Source organism: Ambystoma mexicanum, chromosome 12 (assembly GCF_040938575.1).
Source record: "Ambystoma mexicanum isolate Mex_15411 chromosome 12, UKY_AmexF1_1, whole genome shotgun sequence".
Classification (NCBI taxonomy): Eukaryota; Metazoa; Chordata; class Amphibia; order Caudata; family Ambystomatidae; genus Ambystoma; species Ambystoma mexicanum.
In genome coordinates this window covers 1,236,153,483-1,236,178,719 of record NC_090936.1, presented here as the reverse complement: position 1 = coordinate 1,236,178,719, position 25,237 = coordinate 1,236,153,483, and the positions used below count along the sequence as shown (strand labels likewise).

The following is a 25,237-nucleotide window of genomic DNA, read 5'->3' as shown; positions in this document are numbered from 1 at the left end:
TGGGGCACACACAGGTACCCAAAAACATACACTAGGGGCACAGGGTTGCACCCCTACCTATGGGTGCCATAGGGGTATCCCACGGGTCTGTTCACCAAACCAAAAGAGAGAGAGCTGCACCGCCAGGCGTCCCACATGAACTCCTGCGTGGAAAACACGACAGAACACACAATAAAAAGCAGTAAAGGAGAATTATACAGAGGCCCTGTCCCTCCAATGCATTTGCAGCCTCACACCCCCACAACGTGTGTCTGTGGTGCCTAGGTGCGAGTCACGACACAGAGGCCTGCGCGTCATGCTCGAAAATTCAGCCAAAGTCCCTACGTAAGAGAGCCAGGAAACTGGCTTTGGGACGACCGTCTGCAAAATCTCGAGCGTGGTCTCTCGTCTGGTCTTCCGAGGCCAAGACTGAGGAACCCACCCTTGACAAGGGGAAGGAAAGACATTACAAAAAGACTAAGAAACAGTCCCATTCCAGGAGCCATTCCTCGTCGTCTTCATCGCGTAAGAAGAAGCTGCACCATCATCGACGCAAGTCCAGCTTGTCGTCGGAACAAGGTCATCCATCGGTGGGGGCGACCACTCGGTAAGAGTGGGAAAGTTTTAAAACATCCATGTTAGAAATGTTTAAACAACAAGCTGCTGTAGGTGCGGTCCCCCCCACCCGACCAGCAAGCTTTGGCAGCCAAGCTAGCCATCCCTCAACTCCATCGACGTCGATCAAACCTGTGGGCTCCACGCCGACAAAGACACGAAAACCACCAGAAGGCTGTAAGGTTGATGTCCACAGTGTCCATCGGTCTTCGAAATCTCCATTGGCTTTGAAAGCTGTTCCATCGGCAGTAAAACCCCTGCCACCGATTGTCAGCTATGGTTCCTTCATACCGCTGTCAAGGTTGGGGTTCTTTGACTCCGTGCAATCTATCTTCGGAGCTGACGACCCCAATGACCGGGGATGTTGACCCCATTAAAACGGGATCCGGCATGTTGACCCCGTTAATACTGGAGCCGGCAGTGTCGATTACTTGGACGATCAGGCCGATTAGTTAGCACTAGCTCAAGGTTTACAAGATGCTAGTGGCCTAGATACATCCCCAGACCTTGAATTGCAGCAAAGCCACCCCTACACGCATGCTAATGCCACATTCAGGGCTTTGGTTGACAGGATTGTAGACACCCTTGGTCTAAAGTGGTCTGCACACCTCTTCAAGAGTACGAGGTCACAGATATCTTGGTTGAGGGTGCCACAATTGAGCATAGTATGCCATTAACCTGGCTACTGCAGACCCCTTAGCCTTCTTATGGCAACACCCTTACAACACCCTTACACTATTCCTCCCCTGAATGCCAATTTTACAGGAAAGTATATGCCGGCAAGAGGAGATCTTTCTTTCCTCGCTAAACACAGAATGGCTGGTGGTGCAAGCTGCCACAATTTCCACCAGACCTGCAGCGTCGACTTCCAAATCTGCATCTGGATAGGAAGTCGGATGCATTGGCCAAGAAAGTTTTCACTTCTGGCAGCATGGCAGCATGGCACTCAAGGCCACCAACACAGCTGCCGTATTCACGAAGTATTCCTCGGTTTATGGAAAGCTGTAAAGCAGGCTGCTGAATACGTCCCTGAGGGTGCAATGCGGGACAGATTTTTTACAGCTGGTGGAAGATAGGAAGGAAGTAGCCAAGCAGTCATTGCAAACAGGCCTGGACGCAGCGGACGACATTGGTCGTTCTTGCGGGTCGGCAGTAGTTATGAGGAGACAAGCCTACCTAAAAAACTCTGGTTTTCTCCCCAAATGCTCAGAAAAGGCTACTAGACATGCCCTTTGAGGGATGTTATGTTATGTTACCTAAATTTGTAGAGCGCACGGTCGCCCAGGGGCATCATGGCGCTGATGAGGAAACTGTCACACAGGAAGAGCAGTAATAGTCGGGGGGCTAGAATAAGGTAGTTTTCAGGGCTTTCCTGACATGCTTTTCGTGTCAAAAAGCTGATGACTCTTTGTAAAAGTTTAAAGAGTCTAAGATTTGGGCCTAGCTGCACAGCTGGCCAAACATGCCTTCAACTTTACCTCAAGAGGTAGAGGCTATAGGCGTTATGTACACTATGCCAAAAAGGCAGAGCTCCCACAAGCCAGGCAGGGGCAGAGGCAGAGGCGTCTCTTGCATCCCGGAGGGGGCAGAGGGGTTTCTAGAGGCCAACAAGGAGCGGCAGGGGTGGGGGTGCCCACGCCCTCTAAGCCGCTTTGATTTCCCCTCCCACGATGCACCGATTGGTGGACGGTTGGCAGGGCATTGGCCCCAGTGGCAGGAGATAACCTCCGATGTCTGGGTCCTGCAGTTGATTCAGTGGGGCTAGTGTTTCCCTTTTTTGAGAAGACCGCCAGACAGACCACCACCACTCCCAATCCAACCGGGACAGGAGCTCCAGGAAGAACTGAGAGCCCTGTTGTCAAAGAGTGCCGTGGAAGAGGTACCTCCCAAACAGAGAGGATCAGGCTGGTGTTCCCAGTATTTCCTAGTACCCATGACGGGAGGAGGTCTCCGGCCCATTCTGGACCACAGGGCTTTAAACAAGTTCCTGAGGAAAGACAAGTTCAGGATGGTGACGTTGAGAGAAATTCTCCACGCTCTTGAACTCAGGACTGGCTGGTGTCAATAGACCTGCAGGATGCCTATTTCCATGTGCCCATCCTAAGGTTCACCATAGAGGACAAGCACTATCAGTTCAAAGTGCTTCCCTTTGGGTTGACCTCTGCTCCAAGGGTCTTCACCAAGCTTATGGCAGTAGTTGCGGCTCACCTCAGGAGATCCGGTGTCCATGTATTTCCTTACCTGGACGACTGGCTGATCTGAGGGAAGTCATCAGGGCAAGTCTTGTCTCATCTGTCTACTACTGCACAGGCTGGGCTTCTCACTGAACTTGAAGAAGTCCCATTTGACTCCATTTAAAAGGATCCAGTTCATCGGAGCAGTCCTAGACACTTGGGTAGGGAAGGCTTTTCCTCCCGAGGAGAGAGTCAGCAACATAGCACAGATGGTGCACTTGTTTCAGAACAAGACCACCTTAATAACAGCTTCCTTCCTACACCACTTAGGCCTCATGGCCTCCTGTATCTTTCTAGTGCCAGAGGCCAGATTGCGCATGAGATCCCTTCAGTGGCTCCTAAGGGACCAGTGGTCTCAGTATCTAGGAGCACTAACAGATCCTCTCTGATTATCCAGCCAAGTGGTCCACAACCTCAGCTGGTGAAACACACGCAGCAATCTTTTGGTGGAGGAACCCTTCTGGCCACCCTGGCCTCAGGCTCGAGTAGTCACGGATGCGTCTCTGAAGGGTTGGGACGCTCACTGCTCAGATTTGCAGGGAAGTGGTCTTTGGTCAGCGATGGAAGCCAAGTGCACAGTCTGGAGTTGCGGGCCATCAGGTAAGCCCTGAAGACATTTGCTCTGTCTCTCAAGGTGAAGCATGTCCTGATTCTAATGGATAACACAGTGGCCATGCATTACCTCAACAAGCAAGGTGACGTGCATTCCCGTCCATACTGCACAGAGGTGTTGCAGCTGTGTTTCTGTTTACTGGAGAACCGGATCTCTATCTCGGAAATTCATCTGGTGGGACAGAGAACACTTTGACAGAGGCTCTGAGCAGGCAAAGCGATGTCTCACACAAGTGGCAAGTGTGCCAGGAAGTCCTAGAGGAGGTCATCTCTCTATGGGGTACCCTGATAGTGGATCTGTTTGCCACAGAGTCCAACAGGAAGTGCAAACAGTTTTGCTCGAGGGAATTCCCAGCAAAGGGTGCATTGGGGATATGTTTCTGGTGGACTAGACCTTCCTTCTACAATACGCTTCCCCCCGATTCCCGTCATTCCTTGGGTTCTCAGGAGGTTGAAGAGATTTTGAGCAACCATGATCTTGATCGCCTCGGACTGGGCGAGGAGAACGTGGTACTCCGATCTCTTGGATCTGACCCTCGGCGGTCGAATCTCCTGACCCAGTCAGAGTGTCGGGCGCTCCACCGACTCCAAATTCCCTCAACCTACATGCGTGGCTCTTGAGAGGATAAGGTATGATGACTGGGACCTCTCTGAGGGGGTACTTGAGGTGTTGCTGGCTGCACGCAGACCTTATACAAATTCTCTGTACGCGTGCAGGTGGAGAAGATTTGAGGCGTGGTGTAGGGAACGCAAGATTTACCCCATCTCTTGCCCCATCACTACAGTGATGGAGTTCCTTCTGTTACTGGCCTCAACAGTCCTTCGGGTCACCACAGTCAAAGGATATGTGGCGGCCTTGTCTGTGTTCAAAAGGTCCTCGGACCAAGGTTCTTCCTTCACTATTCCGGTCATGGCCCAATTCCTGAAGAGCCTTCTAAATACATTTTCCCAACTCCCTTTGCTGTCTCAGATTGGGATCTTATTCTGGTGTTGATCTACTTGATGGCGGCTCTGTTTGAGCCCATGCACTCATGTTCCTTGAGGCTATTATCCCTTAATACAGCCTTCTTGATGGCAATTACGTCTGCCAGGAGAGTTAGCGATTTGCAAGCATTTTGGTGCAAACCTCTGTTTGTACATTTTTTTTGTGAAAAGGTTTCTCTCAAAGTCAGACCTGCGTTCCTTACTTGGGTAGTTTCAGAGTTTCACCTGTCTCAAACTATCAATCTTACGGTCTTTTACCCTCCACCACATCCTTCGGAAGAGGAAGAGCGATTCCACCACCTTGACCCCAAAAGAGATTTAAGCTTTTATTTTGCTCGTACATCCGAGTTTCGGAGGTCAGACCATTGTTCGTGGCCCATGCTTTATCCTGAAAAGATCTCGCTATAACCAAGCAAACCCGGTCATTTTGGATTATCTTTTGTATTTCCGAGTGTTACCATTTGACAGGCAGGTAGCTTCGGGGCGGGCATTCGGCCCATTCAACCAGAGGTGTTTCATCTTTTACAGCCATTCAAAGGGCAGTGCCTATCAGGGACATATGTCGGGCGGCCACTTGGTCATCTTTGCATACATTCACCAAGTGTTATGCCTTGGATGTTGCGCAGGGGGCTGATGCACGGCTTGGTAGGGCGGTTCTACAGGACCTACTTGTTTAACACTTTCAGCCCTCCTCCGTTATCCTAATTGCTTGGGAAGTCTAGCAAGATGAAGAATCTGCAGGAGAAAGGCAATCCATTGAAGCAGAAATTACTCACTGTAATGATCTTTCTATGGATTCGTCCTCCGCAGATTCCTTATCGACCCTCCCATCTGTCCCCGCTCAGAAAGTCCTGGTGGATTAGGCTTTTGTCCGATCGAGAAGACATCTGATGATGGCTCTTAAATAACTGCTTCTGTCTTGTCAATCTCTTTGTTTTCAAAAAAGAAAAAAAAAGAACATGTTCATCTCTGATTATGTGGGTCAGCCTTTTGGGATGTATCCTCTTGTTACATTTTTTACAGGCTGCTAAGCCTCCTCCCATTAGTTTTCCGCCGCAGCATTCAGGCACGGGGGAAACAAGGGAGGAACTGAAGCATGGGGCGTAGTGACGTGTTATATATACATGGTGCATGATGTCGGTTCCAGAGCCGATGATTGAGCACCTAGCAAGGCATATCGACGGCTGAGTCGAGGTCCACTTTGCCCCCTGTTGAAAAGTTTCCGAGCTGGATGATGGATATCTATCAAGATGAGAAATCAGCGGGAGAAGAATCCATGGGAAGATCATTACGGTAACTCATTTCTCCTTCTTTTTTGGTTGTGAGGGTCCTGACTGGTTTTACTGGTTCCATCCATTTTATAGTTTTACTGGTAGGAATTGTTTCTATCTTTGTCTGTTCATACGGTGCCAACCACACAAACAGCGTCATGCAGCGAGGCTGCCATTTTAATACACAATTCACAAATGCAATTTCTCTGCACAATTCACACCTAGAGGTAGTTGAAACCTGCCTTGATAAATGGGTGTGTTTGGGAGTGGCCAAACTTAGATACAGAGATAATACCCTAATTGTCATATCAGTGTGTGCCCCCAAATATTGATGACCCTATTATCTTCTATGAAATATTGGCTAAAATTGGTAGTTGGGCATGCATGTTTATAATTGGGGCATTTTTTTATTTTGCGTAAGATCCTATAATAGAGAGATCATCAAGGTCCATCATTTGATCTGAGCATGTGCCTTATTTATTTTATGACACAGGCTGCGGACCAGAGTAATAGTTAGCAGAGTAAATATCCAGTGACGAGGGAATATTCATTTTTGTTTAATCTGCAGTAGTCTGAACTTTTTCTCCTTTTGTGCTCTGGAACTGTTTCAAGACCTATGTGCAGGGAAACTTACTTCCTATTAATCAGAAAGTAAAAGGCAGGCGTTACAAATATTGGAAGATGAGCCTGAAAGGCTGGTGGAGGACCCATGTCCTATGAGTAGACCACAGGACGCATAGTGGCAGAAAGATTTGCTATCAGGGCTCACCATTTTGTAGACACTGAGTACACCGCCGGTAGTCTCTCGGGCACACATATGAGCAGCCAAATAAAATAGGGAGGATACTTGCATCCCAAGCTTTACAGCAACAAGCTAAATCTGACATAGGCATGTTTATACATCAAGGGAACATTTCAAATGTTTAATATTCATCTCTATAAAGAGTTCATAAATGAGCAAACTCATGTAATTGAATGTTTGGATGTCTTACCCAAGAAGCCTTTGTCACTTTCAAACTCTGAAAAAGATATGCGTTAGAAAGTGACTTTGCCGCCAAAAATTCATGAAGCCCTTCAGTCCCAGTCTGCGGGGAAGGCTAAAGAACATGACAGAATCCTAGAATTCTCTCAACTATTTTGGACCTTCTCCTCTGGGAAGATCCAATTTTATTTAAATATACAGTTAAACATGGCCTGGGTCTTGATTTATGGCACTCATCTGTCATATGTTTGTTTCTGAAAAGGGGTAAAACCGTGAGCTTTGGTTGTCATGCCGACCTACAGAATCAAAAAATTACCACCTTAAAAATGGGCCCAACTGATGACTGCTCTACTAGCCAGGATAGAAAGCACACTAGTGCCTAAAAATCAACACAGATGCATTCCCGAAAAGACAGCACCTCACTCGCCAATCAGGCAGTGGTGGCTATAGCTCAGGCTGGCCATGATCCTGCTTAATGCTGAAAAGGGTTTTTAACATTTCAGCAGGGAATTCCTCTAACAGGTCATGGCTAAGATGAATTTACTAGGAGGTTTTTTATAAATGTTGCACATGCATATCATTCTAGACCCAGAGCCAGGCTGATTCTGGGTAATCACAAGTCAGCAGAGTTCCATATACATTAGAGGCGTGAGGGTCGGGCTATAGAACTATTGGCAAGTCTGTACATGAATCTATTAAATATGCCCCAGTTAGACCCATTCCAAATCTGGAAATTGGAACAGCGCTCTGTGCTGATGGCAACATTATATTTACTATAGATACTAGTAAATCTATACAGGGGTTTGAAACCATGTCCTTGCGAATCAGGTCAGTGGATACCAGCCCAACTGGATTGGCTCAGTATTAACTAATGCAATATATTAGGGTGTTCAACTTTATCAAGCACCCAGCCACATAGGTGCTGCTATTATTGACAGAAATAGCTTAGGTGCTAGGAAATGCCTAATTAGCAGGTTGATCTTTAAAATGACTTTGATCAATATGGCCATGCTGCCAAAATATCCTATGTACATACTTTGCAAAGGAAGTCTGTGCCCAGCCAACCTTAACCTTACGCTCAACAAGTCGTGTTTCCCAATGGAGGGATTGATGTTGCATCAATTCTACCCTCACATCTCAACTGCAAGTCTCTCCAACTGTTGGGAGTCGCAAATGTTGTGAGAAATGACAGGAGCACAACCCGCAGTGTGCATTATGTACTTAGTAATTCAAGCACACACACCTTTTAACAAGGCATGTTGGTCAAATATAAAGATCTGAAGTCATACTTACATTCCCAAAAGGCTCTTTGATTTTATGTAAAGCAGGCTGGAACCCTGACTAGTGTTATTTGTCCCTGTCCCCTCTCTCCTATGAGTTTTTTGAATGAGTGTACCAGATTGCTCCTCCTGAAATGATAGCCTTGTATTACAAAATAATGTAGGATTTAATAATGTGCTTTGCCCAGTAAGACAAGTGCAACATATAATTAAAATATGTACAGAAAGTGATAAATAAACATGACTATTTCAACATTTTAAAGAGAGCCTGTGAACAATGTTAGTGCAATCACATAACTATTTTTAAAAAATTGCTTTTGCCAAAAAGCACAGGCACCCCTCAAGATATCAGTGTTTCCCTCTGATCACACGGCTGCCTTCAATGGCTGGGTTATCTCTAGCAAATGTGCACCGGTCAACGCAACTTGCATCAACTAGAAAGGTACAAGACATAGACTAACACAGCGAGAGTTCCGATAGAGAGTGAGGGAATGAGGGGAAAAGGAGCGCTAGATTGCCATATGATATGCTAGGCACTGCTAGACATTATATCTTTCAGGCATTGCCGGTCCTCCTAACATGTTCCCAACTAAAAGGCATTTTGCCATGGAGAAGCCTCAGTAAACATAGTCAGACCTTAAATAAAAGATGACTGGGTATGCCAAATTTCAAAACATATGATAGAGCAGCATTTCCTGGACAGATATTAGTTTTGGTACAAGATAAGAACGTTCCCTGCCACATTCACATACTTTGATACTATTGGGCGAAACAATGTTTTTGATGGTAAATACATCCGGAATATTGGACTCCTTTCTTTGCAGACATAGGCATCATCCTGGGGTGAATATTTGTAATGCTCCAGATTTTGGTCCCATAGAAAGATACTCTATGAACAAGAAGACTCAGTCTCTTTCAGCCACTGTGCCTGACTCTGACTCTCTGATCAGGAAGAATCAGTCCCTTTGACCCACTGTGCCTGACTCCGACTCTGATCAGGAACACTCAGTCCCTTTCAGCCACTCTGCCTGACTCTGACTCTCTGATTAGGAAGACTCAGTCCCTTTCAGCCACTGTGGCTGACTCCGACTCTCTGATCAGGAAGACTCAGTCCCTTTCAGCCACTGTGCCTGACTCTGACTCTCTGGTCAGGAGGACTCAGTCCCTTTCAGCCACTCTGCCTGACTCTGGCTCTCTGATCAGGAAGACTCAATCCCTTTCAGCTACTGTGCCTGACTCTGACTCTCTGATCAGGAAGAATCAGTCCCTTTCAGCCACGTTGCCTGACTCTGACTCTCTGATCAGGAAAACTCAGTCCCTTTCAGCCACTCTGTCTGACTCTGACTCTCTGATCAGGAAGAATCAATCCATTTCAGCCACTGTACCTGACTCTGACTCTCTGATCAGGAAAACTCAGTCCCTTTCAGCCACTCTGTCTGACTCTGACTCTCCGATCAGGAAGAATCAATCCATTTCAGCCACTGTGCCTGACTCTGACTCTCTGATCAGGAAGAATCAATCGATTTCAGCCACTCTGTCTGACTCTGACTCTATGATCAGGAAGAATCAGTCCCTTTCAGCCACTGTGCCTGACTCCGACTCTCTGATCAGGAAAACTCAGTCCCTTTCAGCCACTCTGTCTGACTCTGACTCTCTGATCAGGAAGAATCAATCCATTTCAGCCACTCTGTCTGACTCTCTGATCAGGAAAACTCAGTCCCTTTCAGCCACTCTGTCTGACTCTGACTCTATGATCAGGAAGAATCATTCCCTTTCATCCACTGCACCAGGCTCCAAGCTGTATGTATAGGGGAGCTTATTATTTCCAGAGTGATTTTCAAATTGTATTTTCAACTATACAGCTTTTTTTTGCAACCTATTTTGCAAATCCTCCCAGATAAAGATTCAGGGAATGTTTTTTAACAAAGGTACATTGTGGTGGATTCTCGTAATAATATCAGGCTGTTAAAGAGGCAAAGGACAGTGCGATTGAATATTGGCAATAGGCATTCACAACTTTACAAATAGTGAATATATCGATTCCTAGTCTTAGGGACACACACTATGGGCATATTGCGGCTACATATGTATTACAGTGCGATAAAGTACTCTGCAGAATGTATATCACACCTGAAAGAACACTTCAATGAATTGTATTCTCTTGCCGATTACTCATCTGATAGAAATCTTTCCAGCGTCAGCTGCTCAGGAACCTTTCGACATAAGGCGTAGTAGGACTAGACATGGACGCTCGACTCCTCTTGCCTTGGCCGCACCACTCCTCAATTCTGGATGTGAAATCATCATCACTGCACACTGTACCTCTGTTCCTTTTTTTATGCGTGCCCAGCATGCTGTTATCGATAAGGTTCTATTTAGTGAGAAGATTTTGTTATTTTGTTACCGATATATCAGGCCCTAAACCTTCGAGTTTCAAATGCTGCCAAGACTGTGGCTCGAAGAGGTTCATCACACACCTGCAGGGTATCTGTGCCTTTTGTCTCGGGAAACAACACAATGTCAAGCAGTGAGGTTCCTGTCAGCAGGTTAACCCGAAGTTGATCAGGTAGTGGTTGGCGAAGCACTCGGGTGGCCTCTGTCGAAAACTCTGGCACGTTTGACTGTCAGGTCATTGGGCCCGACACAGAAAGCCCTACTCCCGAGAAGGAGGACAGACGCTGCGAGAAAGCAAAGAAGTGATAAAATTCTCCTATAAGTAGAAGAGATGCCATCGGTGCAGACACACCTACTCTTCGGAGGAGCAGGGTAAGTCCTGCTTGGCGACTGGTGTCCCGAGGGAAGAGTGGGAGGCTTTTAAGGAACAAGTGCTCCAGCTCTTCCAAAAGGCTGCAGCAAGTACAGCCCCAGCCTCAATGCCACAGGCAAGTCAGGAATCAGTTGCACCCGGTGGTTTCAGTACCGAGGTGACCGTGTCGGGTCCTACACCCTTGAGTAAGACCTTGACGACGCCAGAGCCGACACCGGCTCCGATAGCCCAGAGGCATTGGTGCCAAGAGGCCTCGTTGGAAAAATCCTGCAGGTGGTCGAGGGTTATGTTGTCCCAAGTTGCAATAAGAATTCTTTGACTCCATGAGGTTGATTCACAAGGACAAAGGGCATTTGGCCCCTTTTGACATGTAGCTAATAAGCAGGAGAGTTGGGGGAGCTGATGATTTCACAGACTGGGCCAATTTTCTGGCTCTGATGGACGGTCTGCATGACGAAAGTTGCCTTGACACCACACCTGGCCTTGATTAGCAACAGGCATCCCCCTATGGGCACCCCAATGCCCAGTACAGAACGACAGTTGAAAAGGTGATCCTAGCCTTGGGTCTGTGCGCCCCAGGCCTAGCCCCTTATGGAATACAAGCTAACAGATATCCTGGATAACAGACTTCAAACAGATAAGGCATTACCCTTTAATGTGACCATTTCGGATCCCACTGGTACTTTGTGGCAAAAACCATGTTCCACACCGGCTGTGGATGCCAAGCTCACGAACAAAGTACAAACTGGGCAGGTGAGACTTACCCTTCATTTCCTCTCACCCTAAGCCAGAGGGTGTGGTGGTCCAAGTGCCCACAGTGAGATCTATACTGGCCAAATCCACCTCCAACCTTCCCATGGACAGGGAATGCAAGAAAACGGATGTCCAGGCCAAGAAGATCTTTGCATCAGGAAGCATGGCCCTGAAGGCAATTAATGCCTACTGTGCCTTTGCTAAATTCTCCCATGGGCTGTGGAGGATAATAGCGGAAGCAGCGAATCGCCTCCTGACTGGAGAGGTGAAGGATGGCTTTTTGGATTTCATTATGGATGGGAAGGAGGTGGCTTGTCAAGCGCTTCAGGATCTCACCTAATGTCCAAGCCAAGCTTTTGGACATGGCATTTGACAGTGAGCACCTGTTTGACCCGAAAGCCGACAAGTCTTTGGAAATATTTAAAGATTCTAAGTGAGATGCTAAGTGGCTGGGTCTAGCTGTGCAACAGACGGCCAAGCAATCCTCTGGCTTCTCCTCTAGAGGAAGTGGTTACAGGCGGTATGCACCATTTGGCCGGAAGACACAGCTCCTGCAAGCAAGCCAAGTGCAGAGATGTTTCAAGCACCTCGAATGGGGCAGAGAGACCTCAAATGACCAGCAGACTGCAGCATCAGTGGCAGGGGTGCTTATGCCCGCTGAGCTGCTTTGAGTTCTCCCCACACATTTATCCGGTTGGAGGGAAAGTCTCTGAGCACTGGGATTGGTGGAAGGAGATAACCTTTGACGCCTGGGCCTTGAAGCTCTTCAGGTGGGGTTACTGTATGCCCTTTCTAAAAGACCTCCAGACAGACCTCCCTCTCCCTACACAACAACTGGAACAGCAGCTCCAGGAGGAACTGAGAGCCCGGTTATTAAAGGGTGAAGTGTAAGGGGTGCCAACCGAGCAGAGAGGATCGGGCTGGTACTCTTGATACTTTCTGGTACCCAAGAAAGTAGGGGATTTCATCCTATCCTGAACCTCAGGGTATTGAACAAGTTCCTGAAGATGGACAAGTTCAGAATGGTGACGTTGAAAGAAATTCTCCAGGTTCTACCACTCCACGATTGGTTGTTGTCACTGTATCTTCAGGACACTTATCTCCACGTGCCCATCCATCGGAAGCACTGGTGGTTCCTGAGATTTGTCATCGGGGACTCTCACTATCAGTTCAAGGTGCTCCCTTTTGGCTTAACCTCCAAGCCCAGGGTTTTCACCAAGCTGATAGCAGCGGCAGCGGCACACCTCAGGAGATCCAATGTCCATGTATACTTGGACCTAGATGACTGGTTGATCCGAGGGTCTCTGGAACAGGTATCGATGCAGCTTGAGGGTAACCTGCTCCCTGCTTCACTGTTTGCTTCTCCATGAACGTCCAGGAGTCACACGTCACACCAACGCAGAAGTTCCAGTTCACCAGGGCAGTCCTGGACACATGGGCGGCAAAAGGTTTCCCGCCGAGGAGAGAGTCGCCAGTGTCAGGCACATGGTTGAGTGTTTCCGGAACTACGTCAGTCGACCAGCAGATTCCTTCCTCTGCCTCATAGGTCTCATGGCTTCCTCCATTTTTCTGGTGCCAGATGCCAGACTGCGGTTGCGATCCCTGCAGTGGCTTCTGAGGGATCAGTCATCCCAGTACTTTGATACCATTAAGGGTATTCTCAGGGTGTCAAGGTCAGTGGCCAACAACCTCTCTTCGTGGGCCCGCAGAGAGAGCATGATGGCGGGGGAACCCTTTTGGCCACTGTGGCCCCAGTCCCGGGGGTCACGAATATGTCTCGGATGGGATGGGGAACTCACTGTGGGGATCTGGCTAACCCTGATGGCCTTTGCACCTTCCCTCAGAGGGAAACACGTCTATGTTCTTATGGACAACACAGTGGCCATGCACTACCTCAACAATCAGAGGGGTATGCGGTCCCTGCCCTTATGCAGGGAGGATTTGCAATTGTGGTTCAGATTGTTGTAAAACCAGATCTCAGCTTCTATGGCCCTTCTGGCGGGAGCGAAGAACAGGCTGGCGGATGCTCTTAGCAGGCAGAGCATGGTCTCACATGAGTGGAAAGTGTGTCAGGAAGTTTCTGAGGAGATCTTTGCTCTGTGGGGTACTCCTGTAGTGGATCTGTTTCCCACGAGGGCCAACGCAAAGTGCAGACAGTTCTGCTCAAGGGAATTCCCAGTTAGGGGCACACTAGGAGATGCCTTTCCGGTGGAGTGGGTCTTCGACCTCCACTCTGCATTTCCACCGATACCGGTCATCGCATGGGTTCTCAGGAGGTTGAGGAGGTTTCGTACCACCATGAATTTGATCACCCCAGGTTGGGCGAGGAGCACCTGGTACTCGGAGCTCCTGGAATTGGCCACCTGCTCACCTCTTCAGCTTCCTCAGAGGCCAGACCGCCTATCCTGGTCGGAAGGTTGGGTGCTCCACCCAAACCCTGAGTCCCTCAACCTACATGCATGGCTCTTGAGAGGAAGAGGTATGATGAACTGGGAAGAGGTACTTGAGGTGTTACGGGCAGCACAAAGACCTTCTACTAGATCATTGTTTGCATACAGATGGAGAAAGTTTGAGGCGTGGAGAAAGGAGAGCAGGATAGACCCTCTTGCATGCCCCACTATCACACTGATGGAACTCCGTCCATCCCTGGCCTCATCTGGCCTTCAGATAGGCACAGTCAAGGGCTACTCAGCGGCTTTGTCTGTGTTTAAGAGGTCACCAGATCAAAGATCCTTCTTCACAGTTATGATCCATTTCCTGAAGGGCCCTGTAAATGATTTCAAATTGGGACCTTAATTTGGTTATGACATTTTTGATGACGGCTCAGTTCGTGCCCATGTATTCTTGTTCTGTTAGGTTGCTCACCCTTAAGACAGCTTTCCTGGTGGTGATCACCTCCGCAAGGCATGTGATCGAGCTACAGGCTCTGTCTTGCGGACTGCCATTTATAGTTTTTTTAAGAGAAGGCTTCTCTTAAAGTCCTCCCTACATTTCAGCCAAAAGTGGTTAGAGAGTTTCACATCTCTCAAAGCATTGACTTGCCAGTGTTCTATCCTCCACCTCACACGTCTAAGGATGAGGAAAATCTGCACAGGCTGGGCCCAAAGTGGGCACTCAGCTTTTTACATGGCCAGGACAGCAGATTTTAGGTGTGATGATCAACGCTTTTGGCTTTCTCTCTGTCTAAGAAAAGTCTAGCCGTGTCCAAACAGACAATCTCCTGCTGGATAATTCTCTGCATTGCAGAGTGTTATCAGAGAGTGGGAAAAGATCTGCCTCCAGGCATCAGGGCACATTCTACCAGCGGCATGACGACATCCTCTCCTTTGCACGGGGTGTGCCAGTGAAAGAGATATTTCAAGCAGCGACGTGGTTATCGCTCCACACGTTCACGAAGCATTACTGCTTAGATGTTGCACATGGTTCTGACTATCAATTAGGCAGAGCGGCTTTGCAGAGCTTCCTTGTCTGAGGGCTTTCATCCCGCCACTGCACTCTGTACTGCTTTGGGATTCTATCTGATGAGGAATCTGTGGGAGAATGCAGTCTAGTGAAGGAGAAATTACTTACCGGTAATATTTTCTCTATTGATTCTTCTACCGCAGATTCCTCAACAGCCTACTATCCTGCCCGGCTAAGAAAAGTGGTCTGATGTAATTTCTGGTTGATCTTTTCTAATGGGATGACAACTTGAGGTTGTGACGATTGGATGCTAGGTACATTTCGTTGCTTCTTGGTCAGCCTGTTGCTCTCTGTATGGTGACAGTTCCTCACAAAAGAAACATGATTTCAATGGATTGCTTTTCTCCCGCAGATTTCTCATCTGATAGATATCCTCATCCAGCTCTGCTGCTTCGAAACTTTTCGACAGGGAGCGTACTGGATCTCGACTCGGCCATTAATTGTCGATCTATCTTGCTCAGTGCTCGATTGTCGGCTCCAGGCGTGCCATAGGCATTGTATATATATCACGTCACTACACCCCATACCTCAGTTCCCTTTTCGGCATGCTCCACACGCTGCTGTGAGGAACACGACATTGAGTCTTCAACTCTGCGTTTGACTAAATTTGTCATTTTTTTTATTATCAAAAAATCCTGAGTGCGAGTATGTCCGCTCCCCGGATTTCGGGCTTTAAGAGGTGCCATTCCAAAATGTAGTTCACTGACCTGCACAACGTTTGTGTGTGGTGTCTGGGTATGGATCACGTCAGGGAGGGATGTGTGTCGTACTCCAAGATGCACCCAAAGTCAATACCCGAGCAGCCCGCAAAACTTGCCTTGGGCCGACCATCTCCAAAACCCCTAGCACAGTCGATTGTCTGCACTTCCCAGGTCGAGACCGAAGGGCCCACTCCTGAGAGGGAGAAAGAAAAGCTCCAATTTAAGGCCAAAAAGTGGTCACACTTGAGGAGCCATTCTTCCTCGTCTTCTTCCCATAAGTAGAAGTGCCATAGTTGTCGAAACATGTCCGGCTCGTAGTCAGAAAAAGTTAAGCCCTCGGCTTGGCTGACAACTTGGGAGGAGTGAGAAGATTTCAAAAGCCAAATGCTGCCTATGTTTAAGACGCAGGCTGCTGCAAGAGCGGGTACCCCCTCAGCCCGTAAACAGCAGACCTTGGTGGCAAAAACGGCACTCAGCACTCCCAACCCCATGCTTGCCAAATTGTCAACACCATCGGCGCCGGTAAAGACTTTGGGCTCGACGCTGACACAGGCATGAAAGTCAGCGATGGACGGCCCCTGTAGGGCACGTCGACATGCTGACGACTCCGACGCCACAGCTGCCAATCCCATCCAGCACCGATCACCATTCCATCGGCGTCAGGAGAGAAGCTTTCAGCCCCGACTATCACTGACTGATCCTTTGCCCCTCTCTCCAGGTCCAGATTCTTCGAGTCAACGACATCGATTTTCGGCGCCGACCAGGGTGATGCCCAAGAGTGTTAGGGAGAATTCTCTGTAAAGGCTAATTTCCCAAACCTAGTGAGTCCCCCAGCAGCTTTGCTGGCTTTGTTGGGGTTTATTTTTTTCTCCTACTAAGAGTGAGACTCTTTTCCTCCCACTCTTAGACATGATTTGAGGTGTTCCTTTGACTTTGTATGTGTTTTATGGGCTATGGGGTCCTTTACCCCATAGGGCTTCATGTGTTTTTGGTATGTGGGTTACACAGCACCCTCCGTGCCGTAACCCAGGGGTGTCATAGCGACCCCCAAACATAGACTCCATACCCTGGGACTGATTACTGTCTCCCAGGGCATGTAAAGTCACCATTGGCTTTACTAGTCTCAAATTGTGAACAGAACCAGTACAAACCATCCTATTGTGTACGTACTGGTCGGGGCAATTCGATTGCCCTGGGGTCTGTTGTTCGAGGGGGCACTGTCCAGTCCCCCCCGGCCGAGTTTTGGCCGGTGGCAGTGGATACTACTTTTTATATTCGACCGCAAATATATTCCTATGGGATTTTCCCATTGTTCGAGGCTACCTCTTTTTAACATAGCCTCGAACATACCGCCGGTTTATTAAATTAATATAAATTCACTGGTTGGTATTTTTTGCCAAAACTTGGTTCCAAAATGGCGTTTGTGTTCGCTTCTGTGACTCCAACCCAAGTCGAGCCCTTTGTTCCACTTTTTGGTGGGCTTCTCCACAGAAGCCTCAAAAAGTAGTGCCACTCTGTCTGGGTACCACAGGGGGTGTCGGAGGGGGTTTAGGCACCCTGGACTGAGTTGCCTCAGCAACTCAAGTCGCACGCTTGTGTGATTGGCCCAAGTGGTGAGCCGCCCGGCTCACCACTTAGCATGTTTGAGTGACAGCTAGGCTGAATGAATGGGGGTTTTCTGCATAAAAGCATGGCTTTGGGGACTGGAACTTCAGAAGTCGCCACAGGACCTAAAGAATCCGAGGAGGGAGAAGCCGAGCTGACCTGCAACGACAACACCACCGGTGGAGCCCTACTGAACCGTCTCACCACTTTTCCCGACGACAGAGGAGATCTCCAGCCCGGAGAGTCTTCTTCCTTTGACTGGTGGGGATAACCAGTTTGCCTGTCTTTTCGCCTTCCTGGACCATCCTGTGGCCGCCTTGCCCGTGCCAAGCACCCCGGCAACCGGAATACCACGGTTTACCACTACTGCGAAGAAAAGGGTGGTACCTTGTAACCGGGAAACTCCGCGGCTGGTTTCTTCCCTGGCAGCGCAACGACCATCAGCTTTCCTCCACGTCGAGACCTCCTCTTCCTCTGGACGTAACACTGACTTTCACCCGCTGCCAGGAACAACTGCCCCCGCTGAAGCGTTCTTCCCGCTTTCAGGTACTGTGTCCCGCCTGGCTTCCCTTGCGACAGATCGTTCGGGGTGACAGTAAATCCTCGACTTTCTAACCTGGGCTAGCCTGGGACCTGTTAACTAACTTTTCCTGACTTGATCTCAATCATTTGTGAACTATCTACAAAGACTCTTTGGGCATAACCCCACTGTGTGATCCTGGACACATTTCGCTTGCTCTCTCTAAGAGTGGGCCTGGCATTTGAACTTCCTTGCTCTCCAGTAGACTTTGCCTAACCTGACTCACTGTGGGTCTTTGAAAAGTATTTACATTTTTGTGCATTCATAACCCTGCCTTTTTCCCTCCCTTTTTTAATAACTTATTAGAGTGCCATCTTATGTTAAGCGCTCACCTCTGTCTGAAAATAAGTGGTGTTTCTCATTATTACTTGTCTAATAAGTAATTAGGGTTGTATATATATATATAATAGTGACTGTGTGTTCAATTTATTTACCTCTTTGTGCTAGTGTAATTTACAAGTGTGTCTTTAAATAAATAATTATATACTTTTACACCAAAGCTCAGGTCAGTGTTTGCTTGTGCTACTGTATCTCTGTACTTATTGTGTATACTATATATACTGCCTAACTCATCTTGAGAGAAGTCTGACTGCTCAGCCACAGCTACCAGGTAAATCTGGGTGGTACAGACTGCTACCAATTGGGTTTACTACCAACCACCTGTAGTCCTAAATCTTTTGCAGTGGTCCCTAAGGGAACTGCACAGGTTTTTACCTAACAAAGAGAACATAGATCCCATATATTCAGGGCCAGGAGGCGTCAATTGTTTCAAGACCAGGCGGACGTGTTGGCACTTGCCCAAGGATTGCACAATGCCAGCGGCCTGGACACTTCTCGAGATGTAGAACTTCAGCAGGGTCAGACATACACTCACGCCCATTATTAGATGCCCTGGGTTTGAAGTCCTCTTCAGTGCCTGTTCAGGCACATGAATATTGCACTCTGCTGATTATGTTTTTTATATTAATGTTGTTCAGGCTAAAAGTTTTTTTTTTTAAACCATAAGCCAATAAAAAAATTCAAACAATTGCCTGACATATTGGTTGAAGGTCCTATGACAGAACATAAGATGCAACTTAATCCAGCAATTGCAGACTCCCTAGCCTCTTTGTGGCAACATCGCTGCTCCATTCCCCCAGTCAACTCTACTTTTACGGGGACGTACAGGCTGGCAAGAGGAGATCCATCATTTCTGGCTTCTCACCCTTCTGGACCTGTTGTGCAGTCAGCCACAATCCCTACCAGGCCTGCTGCCTCTACTTCTAATCTGCCTCTGTACAGGGAAGGGAAAAGGTTGGACACAATGGCCAAGAAGGTCTTTACTTTTGCCAGCATGGCGCTGAAAGCCACGAATGTGACTTGTGTATTCGGAAAATACTCCTTGGCCTATGGAAAGCTGTGGAGCAGGCAGAGCAATACATCCCTGAAGGTGAATTGCGGGATGGATTTACACGGCTGGTGGAAGATGGGAAGGAGGGCCAAGCAGTCATGGCAAACGGGACTGTAAATTGCCGACTGCATTGGCCGTTCGATGGGGTCGGTGGTAGTCTTGAGGAGACAAACTTATCTCAAAACTTCTCGCTTCTCCCTGAATGTCCAGAATAGACTACTGGACATGCCTTTCGAGGGAGAGTTCCTTTTTGGCCGGAAGGCTGATGACTCTTTGGAAAAATTTGAGGAGTCAAAATTAGCCACTAAATCACTGGACCTAAATGCACAGCCAGCCAAACCTGCCTTCAGCTTTGCATCTAGAGGCAGAGGCTACCGGCACTATGTGCTTTATGGCACGAAGGCACAGTTCTCTCAGGCCAGGCAGGGCCTGAAGTATTTATCACACCCAAGAAGGGGCAAAAGGGCTTTGAGTGGTCAGAAAACAGTGGCAGCGGCTGGGGCGGATCTGACCTCCAAGCCGCTTTGATTTCCCCTCCCACGATTTACCGGTTGGCAGAGCAACTGGGACAGGAACTCCAGGTAGAACTGTGAGCCCTGTTGTCGAAGGGTGATCTGGAAGAGGTACCTCCTGAGTGAAGAGGATTGGGGTGGTATTCATGGTGCCCAAGAAGGGATGAGGTCTCCCTCCCATTCTGGACATCAGGGCTTTCAACAAATTCCTGAGGAAAGACAAGTTCAGGATGGTGACGTTGAGAGAAATTCTCCACTTTCTTGAATTTCAGGACTGGATGGTGTCAAAAGATCTACATGACACTTATTTCCATGTGCTGATACATCAAAAGCACAGGAAGTTCCTGAGGTTCCTCATAGGGGACAAGCACTATAAGTTCAAGGTGCGTCCCTTTGGGTTGACATCCGCTACAAGGGTCTTCACCAAGCTCATGTCAGTAGACGCGGCTCACCTCAGGAGATCCGGGGTCCATGTATTTCCATACCTGGACGACTAGCTGATCCGAGGGAAGTCAGCAGAACAGGTCTTGTCTCATCTGGAGGACACCTGCCTTCTACTGCAGAAGTTGAACTTCTCCCTGAACTTGGCATTGTCCTATTAATTGGGGCAGTCCTAGACACGTGGGCAGGGAACGCCTTCCCTCCCGAGGAGTGAGTCAACAGCATTGCACAGATGGTGTATTTGTTCCAGAACCAGGGCTCCTTACCAGCGGCTTCCTTCCTCCGCCTCTTAGGCCTCATGGCCTCCTGTATTTTTCTGATGCCAGAGGCCAGGCTACGCATGGGATCCCTTCAGTGGCTCCTGAGAAGTCAATGGTCACAGTACCTCGCAGCCCTCACGGATTCCCTCAGGTTGTCCAGGTCAGTGGTCGACAACCTCAGTTGGTGGACCGACGACAACAATCTCATGGCGGGGGCACCCACCTGGCCTCCTTGGCCTCAGGCCGAGTGGTCACGGATGCGTCTCTGAAGATCTGGGGCGCTCACTGCAGGGACTTGCAGGTGAACGGCCTTTGGTCAGCGATGGAAGCAAGGTGGCACATCAACGGGCTGGAGTTGCAATCCATCAGGTTAGCCCTGAGGGCTTTCACCCTGTCTCTCAAGGGGAAACATGTCCTGGCTCTGACAGACAACACAGTGGCCATGCACTACCTGAACAAGCAGAGTGGCGTGTGCTCCCTCCCTCTCTGCAGAGATGTGATGCAGCTGTTGTTCTGGTTGCTGGAGAACCAGATCTCCGTCTCTGCAGTTCATCTGGTGGGAAAGTGAACAACATAGTGGATGCTTTGAGCAGGCATAGCACAGCCTCACATGAGTGGGAGGTGTGCCAGGAAGTCCTGGAAGAGGTCTTGTCTCTCTGGGGTACCGCAGGAGTGGACCTGTTTGCCACTGAGTCCAACAGGAAGTGCAGACAGTTTTGCTCGAGGGAATTCTCAGTGAACGCACACTGGGGGATGCGTTTCTGGTGTATTGGACCATCTCTCTCCACTACGCCTTCCTTCTGATTCCACTCATCCCATGGGTTCTCAGGAGGTTGAAGAGGTTTCGAGCGACACTGATCTTGATCGCCCCGGACTGGGCGAGGAGAATTTAGCACTACTACCTCTTGGATTTGACAATCTGTCCTCCTCACCAGTTGCCTCAGCGTCCGGATCTCCTAACCCTGTCAGAAGGTCGGGTACTTCACCCGAAACCAGAAACTCTCAACCTACATTCGTGACTCTTGAGAGGATGAGGTATGACGACTGGGACAGCTCAGAAGAGGTACGCACAGTTTTGCTGGCTGTACGCAAACTGTCTTCCAGATCTCTGTACGCGTGCAGGTGGAGAAGATTTGAAGTGTGGTGTAGGGAATGTGAGATCTCTTTCCCCACCACTACAGTGATGGAGTTCTTTCTCTCACTGGCCTTAGCAGGCCTTCAGGTCACCACAGTCAAGGGATATCTGGCAGCCTTCTCTGTGTTCAAAAGGTCCCTGGATCAAGGTTATTTCTTTACAATCCCAGTTATGGCCCAATTAGGGCCTTGTGAACTCGAATTAGCGCCAACTCCTTTTGTTGTCCCAGACTGGGTCATAAATCTAGTTCTGACATTATTGATTGCGGCTCCATTTGAGCTCATGCATTCCTGTTCTATGAGACTATTATCTTTGAAAACAGCCTTTTTGGTTGTGATTACGTCAGCCAGGAGACTTAGCGAGCTGCAGACCTTGTGTTGCAATCCCCTATTCCTGCTGTTTTTTTCAGGAAAAGGTTTCCAGTAAAGTAAGGCCTGGCTTTCTTCCGAAAGTGGTTTCTTGGTTCCACCTTTCTCAGTCCACAGACTTACTGGTCTTCTACCCTCCACCACACCTCTCTAAGGAGGAGCGGTTCCACCATTTAGATCCCAAAAGAGCCTTGAGCTTTTACGTCGCTAGGACGTCTGAGTTCCGATAATCTGACCAGCTGTTTGTGGCCCATTCATTGTCCTACAAGTGTCCAGTTGTAACTAAGCAGACTGTCTTGTTGCATTATTCTTTGCATCGCAGAGCCACATCCCGGCATCAGGGCAGACTCGGAAAGAGGAGTCTTGGCTTCTACGGCCTTGGAGAAGGGATTCCCATTAGGGACATCTATTGTGCGGCCACATGGTCCTCCTTGCACACGTTTACCAGGCATGATGCCTGGATGTTGCCCGTGGGGCTGATGCACGTTTTGGTAGGGCAGTTCTGAAAAATCTACTAGTGTAGCACCTTCTGCCCGCCTCTGTGGTCCTAACTTCTTGGGGAGTCTATCAGATGAGGAATCTGCAGGAGAAAATCAATCAATTGAAGGAGAAATTACTCACTGTAATGTTCTTTCAATGGATTCCTCTCCGCAAATTCCTCATCGCCCCTCCCATCCATCCCCGCTCAGAAAGATCTTACAGTTCGGCGCATCTGTCTAAACAAAGCGACGCCTGGTGATGGATCTGAGGTGACCGCTTCTATCTGGCTAGTCGCTTGCTTTAAAAAAATAAAAGAAAACCATCTTTCAATTTCTCTCTTTCGCTCTACATTTTGGGGGTTTCACCCTTTTGGGATGTTTCCCATTATCAAGTTTTTTACAGGCTGATTGCTTTGTCTCCCATCATTTTCCTTGGCGGCGTTCAAGCACGGGGAAAAAAGAGGGAACTGAGGTATGGGGCGTAGTGACGTGGTATATATTCGACACCTGATGTCACGATCGAGCACCGAGCAAGACGAGGTCCACTACGCCCACTTTCAAAATGTTTCTGAGCAGCAGAACTGGATGAGGATATCTATCAGACGAGGACTCTGCAGGAGAAGAATCCATAGAAAGAACATTACGGTAAGTAATTTCTCCTGATGTGGGTTTTTTGGCTGTCATCAAGCCAAATCCATATGAATTCTATCTCCTGGGCTGGTGAGCTTGGGTTGAATAAGATGGGGAAATGAGGTACCGGTGCGCAATGACACAATATATGTACTGTCAGTGTCGCATCCAGAGTTGAAGAGTGGCGCGCGGGCGTGTCAAGAGGAGTCGAGTCGTACTATGCCCCCTGTTGAAAATATTCCGAAGCAACTGACACTAGAAGGATATCAGATGAGGAATCACCGGGAAAAGAATCCATAGAAAGAACGTTACTGGTAAGCAATTTCTCCTTCTATCTAGTCCCGGTAAAGTATGTGCTCCTCTGAGCTCTCCTGCCTACGTGGGCCTTTATTGACCTGAGTTCGGCCTTTGACCACATGGACAGGAGATTCCTCTGGGCATCTCAGGATCAGATGGCCATCCCAAGACCCCTGATCAGGATGATGGAAGCCCTCCATACTGATTCCAAAGTTTGGGTCTGATATGGCATGGGGGAACTGGGCAACCCTATAGAGGTAGTGAAGGGAGTCAGGTAGGGGTGTGGCCTCGCTCCACTCCTGTTCAACCTCTTTATTAATGTCCTTGTGGCCACTCTGGAAGCCAATAATGCTGATTCCCCCCACTGTGGGAGCAGAAGGCTACCTGCCTTAAGCTATGCTGATGACCCAGTCTACTCGCCAGAACTCCTAAGTGGCTGTATGAAGGATCGAAGCCTGACAGCAAATGCTGGGAAATGCTCTGTCATACGTTTCTCGTGCACTACCCGGAGAATGCCGCAGATCTCGACCTTTCTGAATGGTCATAGGACCTGCAGGAATTTCACTTACATTGGGAGCGTCTCTCCTGGAGGACCAACCTCGATAGACAAAGGTCTATATTGAATCAAACTATCGGGGTCTTGTTCAGATTCGTCATGGTAATGAGGCAGTAGTCGGTTGAGCACACGTTGGAGATTTACAGGGGCAAAGTGATTGGTGTTTGGTCCTATGAGTGTGAGTTATGGTGTTTAGGAAATCTAGAGACAGGGTTCGAAATTGAGAGGAGCTGGGAGCTATTTAGCACCTGCTTCTAGCATAGGAGGGCCTGGTTAGCTTGGAACCAACAGCTGCCAGGAGCTACTTTTGGCACCCACGGCCAACTGGTGCTTTCTAAACATGGAAATGTGACATTAACTTCCGAGTATTTGAGAATGGTAATAAAGTAGAGTTAGAACACATTTAATACACATTTAAACCCAATGGTACATACAAAATGGACAAAAAGTTAAAGGAGTATCTCTGGTAGCTTCTGGTTCCCCTGCAGCAGTGGTCGAAGTGAGCGGGAGCGGTGCTCCTCTACTTTTTTAAATTACCTTTTACAGCTCCTATACTTTTATTTTAAAAAGAAACAGTTCCGGAATGGTTTCGTTTTAAAATAAAAGTGTAGGAAGAAGTTGAAACTTTCACTTTCAGTGCACTGCACTGAACATTCCCTTAAACGGCAGGTACAAGTGTTTGGTGGTTTGTATGGCGTGTGGGAGGGACCGTGGTGATGGGGTTTGTGGGGAGTGGGAGCAGGCCAGCAGGGAACATAGGTCCACTACTTCTTTTCGTACACTTCGACCACTGCCCTGCGGTAGCTCCTGCCTACAGGGTGATACCCGACAACCAGGAGCTGGTTTTAGCTCCAGCTCATCGGATCTCAATTTCAAACCCTGTTGAGATTCTACACAGGGGAAGAATCTGTTCCTTGCTTGTCTCCTTGGTGTTCCCTCCACCACTTCCTCTTATATTTGCAATCTGGACACTGGCCTATCATTCCTTGCAGACCTATTGTCACTGAAGCTAGTCGTGCTGTGGGGCACCATGTGGGCCAGCAAAGAGGGATCCCTTAGCAAGCGGTTGATCAGTGAAATTCCCACAAAATTGGGCATCTTGAGTTTATAAAAAAGGGCCCTTAGCTGCCTGGATCTGACGTATTTTTAGGAAAACCCAGGATGCATTGCCAGCCTACCCACTGAGCTGCTCAATGATACATTTTGGAGGTTTCGAAATAACACCAGCAAGGACGCAAATCTGAGCAAACTCTCGGTTAGGCTGTACCTCCCATTGTGTCCTGCTGCGGAGCCTGCTGGTTATTTACCCATGGTTTCAGACTCCTACCATCAGACCCTCCTGAC

General features: G+C 48.4%; 1 protein-coding gene across 1 annotated transcript in view; it reads left to right on the top strand.

Moving 5' to 3' along the window:
* STAB2 (stabilin 2) overlaps window positions 1-25,237 on the top strand; it is a 1,783,079-nt gene that overhangs the window by 713,239 nt on the left and 1,044,603 nt on the right. The gene's annotated exons all lie outside the window — the stretch shown is intronic.